Raw genomic sequence first — 11088 nt, 5'->3', positions numbered from 1 at the left:
TATCAGATTGTGGATACTGAGTGACAGACACGCTTGCACATGCTCAGAAACCTATCCAGGACAATGACTGCTGTACAAAACAAGACAGGACGGAGTGCAACTAGGGATAGCTAGCCTGAAGCCCTGGCACCTTTCCTTTCTCCTCCTCTCTTCAAAGAAAGAGCATCTGCAGGAAAAAAATTGTGAGGAGATAGACAGGTAAATTCAGAAGAAGAAGAGTTGGTTTTTATAGCCTACTTTTCTCTACTGTAAGGAGTTTCAAAGCAGTTTACAATCACCTTCCTCTCCCCCGGTCAGTGGGGGCAGAGTGAGCACTGAAAGAACGGCACTGATTAAAAAGCTCTTAGAGAACTGTAATGAGCCTAAGGTCACCGAGCTGGCTGCACGTGGAGGAGCGTGGGATCAAACCTGGCTCTCCAGATTCGTGTTTGCCACTTTTAACCACGTTAGCTCTCTTAGGATTCCGAGGGGCAAGTACCCCCTCTTGCCCCCGCCCAGTGTTTCCGAATCATGGCTGTCGGAAAGCCCGCTCTTAGCTGTCGCTTGTGAAACCCTTCTGATGTCAGCCTAGTGAAGAAAAAAAAAATCAAACCATTAGAAGGGGTCAAACGTTCTTCATGACGTTTCAGCTCAACCCAAATCTTGTTAAGGTAATTGGATGGCTCCCGAATTAGAAGATGGAAGATTTCACGCTGAATTTGACGCGTCAAATGCATTTGTCAGCTCTGACAGCTCCCTTTTCGCACCGGCCGGGAGCAAGGAAGCCATGTTGGGGGGCTTGGCCAGCAGCCAATTTCGACGTTACCTTTGCCGCACGGCTGCTACCAGGAAACAGCTCGGCTGGGGAGAAGTCCACCCCGCGAAAATATCGTAAGGGTTCATAAGGAAACCTGATGCTGCTTTACTGTATATGTGTCAACTCCAAGATCTCCTGCTGTTCCCAGCCCCTGCAAGCAGAGACTCTCAAAGCTGGACATACCCGGCTTCAAACCTATCAAGGCCACAAACCTTCCACCACAGCTGTGGACCCAACCCAATAAGAATCCAACTGGAATGGAGATCCAGATCTGACTTGCTCAGATGACTTAAATCGCTACAAGCCCCTGGTTCCTGTTGGGCTCCGATTTGGGGACTGATGAAGATTTCGGTAGCTGTCATTTTTTTAATATTTAATTTTTTTCCCTGTGGTAAGGCCACTTGAAACATAACTGAAGGCACAGACACTTTACAATAAATAAATAAATAAGAAACTATTGTCATACCACCTCCATCGAACAAGAAATCGGTAGAAATAAGTGCTTACGGATGGCGACCCTTTGCTAGCGTTGAAAGGCAAGCAGGTGGCTGGGGACTCGGTGGGGCTACTCAGGATGGAGGAAAGGAATTCTGGCGCACTCTGATCGCTCCATACAACCTATATTGAACCCTGATACAGCTGATAGATTCCGGTAGAGATTCCAACCTTGGCCTAAACCAGATTTCCTCAACCTTTCTTACTGTTCAGAAATCCCAGAAACCCCAGATGTGGCGCGATCGTGCAGAGTATGGTTGGGAAGCATAGCTGTGTACATGCCTGGTAGGAATACCACCGATTTTGGAGCTTTTAAAACTTGCCACCTGGCTCCAATTCCTTTCTCCTTCCCTGTGTTCTTATCTTCGACAGGTTCCTGGCAAGGCCTAAAGCCTGGCTTGATTGTTTCTTCCAACCCTCTGATAAATTATTATCTCCCCACCCCCACCCCTTCCTCACCATCCCCTGGATCTGGGATGTTATTTATGGCTCCCATTTTGGCAGCTGCTGGAACTAGGCAGGATGCGGAAGGTAGACCCACAGGCTTTCTCTGGCATTGACTGAGATCTGTCAGGGAGGATTTATGGGGTTCTTGATTGCCGGCTCAGGATTGGACGGCCCGCGTGGGAATTGCATCGGAGATAAACGACAGGGGCTTTTAAATTAGATATGCATATAGAGGTTCGAATGATGCAAGCAAGGTCAAAGCCTTGGTATACTTTGAACACAGGTTGTGTCCTGCTTGGCTTTAAAGGATTTCACCAGAGCCACCCTTTTAGGAGGCAGGAAAGGGGACCGGAGCCCTTCGGACACCGCGGCAGAGTTAGGTTGCCAGCTCCAGGTCAGGAAATAACTGGAGATTTTGGGGTGGAGCCTTTGGAGAGCTTTGTGGAGGGAAGAGACCTCAGGGGGGGGGGGCATAATGCTTTAAAGCTCACCCTCCAAAGTAGACATTTTTTCCAGAGGAACAAATCTTGAGCTCCAGGTGCCATCTGGAGGTTGGCAACCCTACCTGCAGCGGTCTGGCACCTTCACTCTTCCGACAGCTTTGCTTGGGAGCAGAGTTTCCTTTCCCTAGCTGCTTCAGCAAGAGCTGCCAAGACGCTGGGATTTTCCTATGTCAAAGGCCAGCACAAACCGAGCCAAAGTATATATTTAGGGACCTGTCCGGAAAGAGAGCAGGGAATGATGAGATTATCCAGAAGAGTCCGGGGGGGAAAACAGACAAGGGAGGGAAGAATTTGTTGACTTTTACTATGGAAATAGGCTGAAATCCTTATCTTGGAGTGGAGGGAACAGAAGCAGATGCTGGCTTGTTTCCAAACACAGAGGAACAATGGAGAGGGGATCGATAACATTGCCAGCTCCAAGTCGGAAAATCCCTGGAGATGTTGGGGGTGGAGCCTGAGATGGGAGGGCACTCTGCAGGGCATAATACCATAGAGTCTAGCCCCCAAAGCAGCCATTTTTCTCCAGGGAAACTGATCTTGGTCATCTGGAGACCAGTGGAAATAGCAGGAGGACTCAAGGTGCCTCCTGGAGGCTGGCAACCCTAGCTTGTGTCAACTCAGAATGAAAATTGGAGGGTTTTCTTTCCTCCTGATTTCCTCTTAAATTTATCCACTCTCCAAGCTGAATAACGTTAGGGCTTTAAATCGGTGGCTTTAATTCACGAAAGCTCTTGTACATTAATTGACGGAAGGTCTATTTTAATCCACACGTGAGGCCGAGAAAATTAAGGGCCAACCTTTCTGTTAGGCAGTTTCCATTCGAGGCGAGAGCAAGGTGCTTCCCTAAGAGCAAATGAAAAAAACAGTCCGCAGCTTGTCCTTTCCTTCTAACAACGAGCGTGGTTTGATGGGTCCCGAGTTAGCTCCGAAAGGTACAGGCCTTGAGCAAATGGATTGACTGGCAAATCTCATCTATTAATCACTTCAAAGGCCCATAGCCATCCGGAATGTTTCATTGGTGGAGGGCCCTCGCGACAACTGACTTTGGAAGCTGCAAATAAATGACAATTCGCGGCTGAAAAGAAAGTGGGCCGTTCCCACTCCGAGACCCCCTCATCTGAATTCTCAAGCCCCAGGGCTGTCGGTTTTCCTTAAAAATCATTCTGGAGAGGTAGCCCACGGACATTTCTTTTCAATCCGCCATGCCTTTCTAACTCCATCGGTACGTTTCCGAGCCATGCTCTTTCTTTCTTTCTTTCTTTCTTTCTTTCTTTCTTTCTTTCTTTCTTTCTTTCTTTCTTTCTTTCTTTCTTTCTTTCTTTCTTTCTTTCTTTCTTTCTTTCTTTCTTTCTTTCTTTCTTTCTTTCTTTCTTTCTTTCTTTCTTTCTTTCTTTCTTTCTTTCTTTCTTTCTTTCTTTCTGCAACACCAAATGCTGAATCGGAGAAGGTGCAGAAGACAAATGACATAGGTACTCAGGTGTGCAAACTCTGTGGGAGATGATTCCACTGTCCTGGGAGGCTGTGCCACTGATTTGAAAATTTTTGCTGTTGTTGTGATGATTTATTACATTTTTAAAGCGCCCTTCCGAGGCCGGCTCAGGGTGGTGTACCTATGTAGCCATTCAGCGGCATGAGAACTTTTTACAGAGACCCCAGACTCTTTTGACAGACTCTGCCCACTGCAACGATTGAATGGATCTGGAAGGAAGGGTGATGACGTTCATGTAAAGCAGAGGTCCTCAACGTGGCCCCCGCTGGCACTTTCCCCAGAGCCCAACTAGTGTTTTTAGAAAGCTGGCAAGGAAAAGCAGGGCTTTGCCTAACCTAATTCAGCACCAGTTGAGGGGCGAGGAGCCACAAAATGGCTGCAGCAAGAGGCGGAGCTTCAGGGAATGAGGTCATTCGTAGCGCTAGTCGTGGCTCTTCGCCGTTTCAGACAGAAGCTCCGCTTTAACAAAATGTCTTCCAAAGAAACATATTGTCTCAAAGCTCCTTGCACTGTGATGGCAACTGCTGCTGTAGCAACTCTTAGAAAATCTGCACAAACAATCACATTGCCAGTGGCCAATCGGAAACCCTGCTGGACAAAAAACCCCTGTGGGCCACACCCTCTTTCCAAAAACACTTGGTAGGTGCTCAAAAAGGTGGCGGCAGGTGCTATGGTGCCCCTGGGAACCATGTTGAAGACCCCCGGCCTTGCTTCTAAGCTACCCCCCCCCAAGCAACCAACAGTGGTAGCTTCTCAGCATTCTTGCTTCGCAGCTTCCCTAAAAGATGTTGCCAGATTTGTCTCTTTTATGCGCGCACGCAAAAAGCCTCCCTCCTTCTCTGCCACCCTGCAGTCCCGGCGCTTCTTTGAAGGTTCCGCCGCCGGCTTTCATCAGAACCGCCCAGAAGGAGCGAGCTGGCCGAGCCAGCTGTGGCAAAAGCAAAAAGGAGAGGGAAAGACGATTAAGAACACCGGGCTGCAGCCTGTGATAAGCCTGGGAGGCTGGAATCCACCGCACTAAATAAATAAGAACGCCCTCTTCATCTCCGTCCCCCGCTGGAGTCGCACATAATGCAGCCGCACAACCTGGCTGCTTATTTATTTAAAACGCTTCTGCGCTGCCTTTCCACCCAAACAGGGTCAACCAAAGCAAAGGAGCATCGACACCTTCAGACATTAAAGCGAAATCTGCGCGTGGAGGGCGTTCCGGCCGTTCGGCGGAACATACGGGCTCACAAAAGCAACATAACAACACAAGAAGGGAGTGAGGCCAGCAACAGTTTTGGGGAAGGGGGGCGCCCAATAAAATGTCAAAAGTCTTCACTAACAGTCAACAGCAGAGGCAGACAGATGGCTCTTCTGGTTAGGGAGGTTTGGCACCAACCCTGAAAAGGACCTGCCTTGGGCTGCCACTCTATGGCAGGTGCGGTCGAAGAAGGCCCTCCAAGGATGGATGGGGTGGATGGGGAGATTCATGGGGAGAAAGCCGTCCTGAAGGGATGCTGGCCTCCAAACATCTGGGCCTTGAAAGATCAAGACCAGCTCCTTGAATTGGAAGTCAATTAGGAACCAATGTATGCAGACCGAGGCTGGAGCGACATGGGCCCTGTGACCCGCTCCGGTGAATATGCTGGCCGCAGCATTCCAAACCAAGAGCCTCTTTCCAGACAGTCTTCAAGAGCAGCCCCACGCTGATTGCATTACAGTAATCTAATCTAGATGTTCTCAGGGCACGCACGACAGCGGCAAGATTGTTCCCAGGGCCCCAGCTGGCTTGAAACAGGAGCAGGGATGCAGCCCTCCAAGCGGGACCTGAAGATTCCCCTAATTACAGAATGTCTCCTGACGACAGAGATCATTTCCCCTGGAAAAAATGACCACTTTGGCCCCCACGGCAGTCTCTGTCCTCCCCAGGCTCCACCAGCAAATCCCAACCGGGATTTGGCCATCCTGCCCACCGAGACTCCCCACAAGCACGCCGTGGCCCCGTGGCCTCCTGCCCAACTGCGGGCCAGCCTTTAGCTTCCCGAGCCTTAGCAAGAATCGCTAGAGCAGGAAAGGCATCCAACAATTCCTCGGGGCAGGAGCTGGGGAGGGACTCCGAAGAAGCTGGGAGGTGAAGAGTCGTCAAGCACTGGACTGTTGTCAGCCTGGAGTTAATCGGCCGTGCAAAGGGCACAGCTGCCGCACTTAAAAGACCGGATCCACAGGCGTTTTTTCCACCAGCCTAACAACATTTCTGCTCACGGAACAGCGGTTGTGTCACAGGGGGGCGGGCGGGCTGGCTGTGATTTTTGGCCAGCTCCTTCTCCCCATTGCAAGCTGTGCCCCACACACCCGCCCCCTGCTGAGCCCGCATTGTTCTAGGGCAGTGGTCTCCAACTTTTTTATCACCGGGGACCGGTCAACGCTTGACAATTTTACTGAGGCCCGGGGGGGGGGGGTAGTCTTTTACCGAGGGACATCATCACCACTGCCGGATCCCCTGCTCTACTTGCTTTCCCGCCAGCGCCCCTGACTTTCCGCCACCTGCTGGGGGGGCTGCGCATTGCCACGCTGAAGGGGAGCTCCAGCCATGGCGGCCGCTGAAAAGCACCAAAGGTGAGACGGCGGCAGAGTGGCAGGGCAGCCCCCGAGGCAGCAGCCGGGGAGGACGACAAGGAGGAGCCACGGCCTGGTACTGACTAATCTACGGACTGGTCCCGGTCCCCGGACCGGGGGTTGGGGACCACTGTTCTAGGGCTGCCTTTCTCAAGTTTTTCAGCAGTGAGAAATCCGTGAAACCTTCTTCAGGCTTCAAGAAACCCCAGCAGAGGTGGGACCGACCGTGCCGAATAGGGTTATGATCACCCTCTTATGGTCAACGTTATCAGGAAGGAAAGCACCACCGTCGCGATCCAGCCCTCTCCGAAGAAACTCGGGCAGAATCCAAGCTTCCTGTGTACTAATGCAACCACCTGGTCCCTCTAGAGCAATCTCGGAGTTGGAGAAATGTTGCAAGCTATTTGGCACGATGGCCTGATGGAGAACCGGCGCCATTTGTAACCCACAGCATCTCTGCGGTGGGACAAGGAGGCAGCAGGAGCCCCCCGGTGATGAATGGGGAACGCTTTGCCATTCAGCATCGGGGATGTTCACAGGCATCTCCGATACAAATGACATTCCGAAAGTGCCAGGAGGGCCTCCGAGGACTTTGTAGAGCCGGCTAAAAAGGAGTAAATAAAAGATTACGAATGAAATGGGACCACCGGGGAGACAGTGAGAGTTAAGGAGTGTCAAAAGCCAAATTTGAAAACTAGGATTAGATCCTTTGCGGCTTCAGAATAGACCTGCCAGTGGTTTTCCTTCTTGAAAAACAAAAAGACGAAGCAAAAGAGACTCTGGGTTGAAGGCTTGGCCTCCATTGCTTTGGGGTCGCGACCTTATTGAAACCATTACCCGAAACCCTGCAAGGTTGGCCGGGGTTTTGACTCCCCATTGGAACTGCGGCCTGGTGAAGCTTTGAACTTTTGGGCCACTCAACCGCCGACCTTCTGATGCACTCGTTCATGCACAACAGGCATGCGTGAGGGCATCCCATGCGTTGTGCAGTTTAAAGACTACACTACCCATGGCGCAGTGTGACTGAGGGGTTCCCACGGGAATGGTTATCGCTCAGGAGCTTCAATGGGAGGAATCCGTTGCGTAATTATAACCTTCCTGCCAATCTGTCTCTCCGTCTACCTGCTCTTTGGAAGGGTGGGAAAGACATGGTCCAAACACCAAGAAGGAAAGGTCAGTCGCTACCCAGATTTGAGGGACATGGATTCTCCCTTGATTAAACCCCTGGGGACGTTGGTGGTGTCACCTCAGAGGGCACAGCCCCAGCCTGTGGCCTGCCAGACCCCCAAGATCTTGTCTACAAGAGAAGGGAAGCCCTCTCCATGATTACCAACTAGCAGGGCATTCTCCTTTGCATTACTTCATCATACTGGCATTTCTGTGCACAAAAGAGAGGTTACAGCCCAAAGGAGCAGATCCAGGCTTTCCTCTGGTGGTCCTCTGGGGCTCCTAGCAGTCTGTATTGGCTTTCTCCCAGGCTAGGAGCACGGATTTCTAATCTGATGAGCCGGGTTTGATTCCTCGCTCCCCCACATGCAGCCAGCTGGGTGACCTTGGACTTGCCACAGCTGTTCTGACTGAGCAGTTCTGTAAAGGCTCTCTCAGTCAAATGGCAAAAGGCCAGATGCTTCAAAGAGTTTTACTTAATAACAAAAATAATCTACTCAACAGTATTGTACCAAAAACAATAGTTGTATTACAAGAAGGGAAAACAGCAAAGGCAACCTGAAATTAGCATCATCAAGAGTCAGCTTGGTGTGGTGGTTAGGAGCGTGGACTTCTAATCTGGCGAGCTGGGTTTGATTCCCTGTTCCCCCACATGCAGCCAGTTGGGTGACCTTGGGCTCAGCACAGCACTGATAAAGCTGTTCTGACCAAACAGTGATTTCAGGGCTCTCTCTGCCTCACCCCCCCCCCCCAGGGTGTCTGTTGTGGGGAAAGGGAAGGGAAGGCGACTGTAAGCCACTTTGAGAATCCTTCGGGTAGAGAAAAGCGGCAGATAAGAACCAATTCTTCTTGGGCAAATTATTTCTTCTTTTACCTTTCGTTTGTATTGGTCAATGACCGCAAATAAATTAAAATTTGAGTTTGCATTATCCACGTGGGTTTAGCCAATCGGCAAACACCCCTCAGACCCATTTGTACAGCCAACAACCAACACACCTCACTCCACGCCCGATGCATGATGCCCTTTCAATGTTCTTGTGCCGCTGGGTTTTCCAGTGGAAGAGAGGAAAATAGACTTCTGAAGCGCATTGAAAATGCATCATCCAGCATGTGCAGGATGAGATAGCGACAACCATCCCTCCCCGGCTCTCTGATCTAGACTGGAAGCAAAGAGCCAAATATGAGCATTCAGAGATGAGCCACAACCAGCGCTTCGTATTCGGTTCCTGATATTTCACGGGCCTTTTGCTAATCGACAGATAGCACAAAACAGCCGCTCTGGCAGAAGAGCAGCCAAAATTCAAAGAGGCAGGTGGGCTTTTGACGGAAATCCACCGCTCGGAGGTAGGAACACGGAACCAAACATGGAATTCTCGCTGGGGGCTTGTGCATGCACGCGTGCATGTGTACAAACGCCTTGTTTAAGCCAACCAAGCCAATCCAATTTGGGCCAGCCACAGGGGCGAGAAATCCATGCGGCATCTCGCAAATATCACAGGCTGCTCCAGATCGGGTGCCAGCGCGTGGCAAGGAAACGGCATTAGTCACGTCAGATCTCCTTGAGGCTGTGGACAGTGGCCAGGAAACCACACGGAGACACATCTGAATGGCAGCTCCCTCGGCTGTTGGCTGAAGCGCTCTCCGCGCAAGGCCTTGGAAAGCAGACAGTTCCGGGATGGGAAACATCACCCCAGTGTCCGTGTTCTAGAGATGAGAGCCTGCTGGGAAAGTCGGGGGTTCCAGTCGATTTCCGGACCAGCGTCTTTCTCCTAAGCTGAATTTTCTCCAATGAAAACAAACTCAAAAGTCTTTGGCTGAGATAGCCAGGCGCACTGATTTCCTGGCCTGAAGTCCTTCTAGACCAGTGGTTTTCAACCTGGGGGTCGGGACCTTTTTGGGGGTCGAATGACCCTTTCACAGGGTTCACGGCAGGGCAAGCCACTTGGCCGGGCGGGGGGTATCCACACAACAGCCTTGCAGGGTGGATCAAGATAGAGCGTTCGTCTGTCTGGAGCAGTGGAAAAGAGCAAGATCGGCATGGTGGGACAAGAGGCAGAACTGAACTGAGAAATCCCAGGAAAAAAAACAATTTATATACAATTGTGAACAATGGATCTTCACACCATTGGTCAGTTTTGGTTTAAATTCTGTGAAAGAACACTGGCATAATGTTATGGCTACACACAACTGCAGGTTACAACTTAGGCTTGTGGGGGGAACCGGGAGCAATTCTGCTGGATTTATTTCACTAATTGAGCTATAAAGGGCGCCAATTGCCAGCGCTCAAGCCACTCTGGAGGGACCCTCCAGCTAAACCCAGTCCAGGAAACAGAGCAATCCTCACCTCCTTCAATCCCCTTGGCTTAAGAAGGAGAGAGAGAGAGGATCTAGTTGGTCAACTTGGGTCTGCTCTGTCCCGCTTCAGCCTGCAGGGGATGCTGATTACCTTGGGACGTTCCTCCGTGCAAAAAATAATTTCCTTGCATGCAGAAATCTAGCGTGCCAGCGGAAGGGTTGGAGCCTTCTCCCCGCCTTCTGACATTAAATATAGCAATCCTGACAAGTCAACCCAAAATGCAGGGAGAAAGCCTATCCCTCAGCCTTCTGCTTGCTGTGCTCGATTTTCCGCTTGCAGAGAAGGAGTCTTGAATCTGCGATTCCCCCCGCACACCGTGTGAATTGGTACAATCCACTGGGTCCCTTTAGGACTCTGCTGCCTCCTTCTGAGGGAGATACTAAATCGGGGTGTCATGTCCCCGCATTACGGGCGCCCTGGGAAGTAGGTTGCAATTCCCTCCTGCCGGGCCGAAGCCGTTAACAGGCTTCTTCCTGCCGGCTCTAGCATTACCCTGTTTGTTTAATTCTTCAAACAATTCTGATGCCTGCTTTTTTTTCCCCCTCTCCCCACTGGGTATTTAATTGGGATTTATTGTAGGCTGTTATTGTATGTTAAATAAATTCCCAGCGATTATTAAACAGAATTATTGAGGTTTATCACTGCGGAGAAGCCGTCGCTGGAGGAGCTGCCGCAAGAGCCAGCAAGGCAGGGCTGTGGATTTCCAGAAGGAACGTCTTCTGCCTCCAAGAACGTCTCTGCATTTCCTCCCTTCTTCTTAAGGGGCAGAGAACAACTTCCGATCAGGCTTGTCCTCCTCCGTTAGGGTCTTCTCCCAGGAGGCTAGCCACCTGCCCTCTTTGCAAGGAAGAGGGGTTAAACTCGGAGGTCATCCCATAAAGCAGGGGTAGTCAAACCTGTGGTCCTCCAGATATTCATGGACTACAGTTCCCATGAGCCCCTGCCAGCGTTTGCTGGCAGGGGCTCATGGGAATTGTAGTCCATGAACATCTGGAGGACCACAGGTTGACTACCCCTGCCATAAAGCATTTATTTCCTTTCTTTCACTTATATCCCATCTTCCTCCCAAATACAGTCTCAAAGCAGCTTCTCTTTCCCTCCATTTTCTCCGCACAACAACCCTGCGAGGTAAAGTCAGGCAGGCAGAATCTGACAACAAGATATCGTTTGCCCTGGAGGAAGGAGAAGATGGACCCTGTGGCGTTATAACCCTAGGAGGTTCCTCCCTTCCCCC

Source organism: Paroedura picta, chromosome 15 (assembly GCF_049243985.1).
Source record: "Paroedura picta isolate Pp20150507F chromosome 15, Ppicta_v3.0, whole genome shotgun sequence".
Taxonomy (NCBI): domain Eukaryota; kingdom Metazoa; phylum Chordata; class Lepidosauria; order Squamata; family Gekkonidae; genus Paroedura; species Paroedura picta.
Note: the sequence above shows the minus strand (reverse complement) of the source record.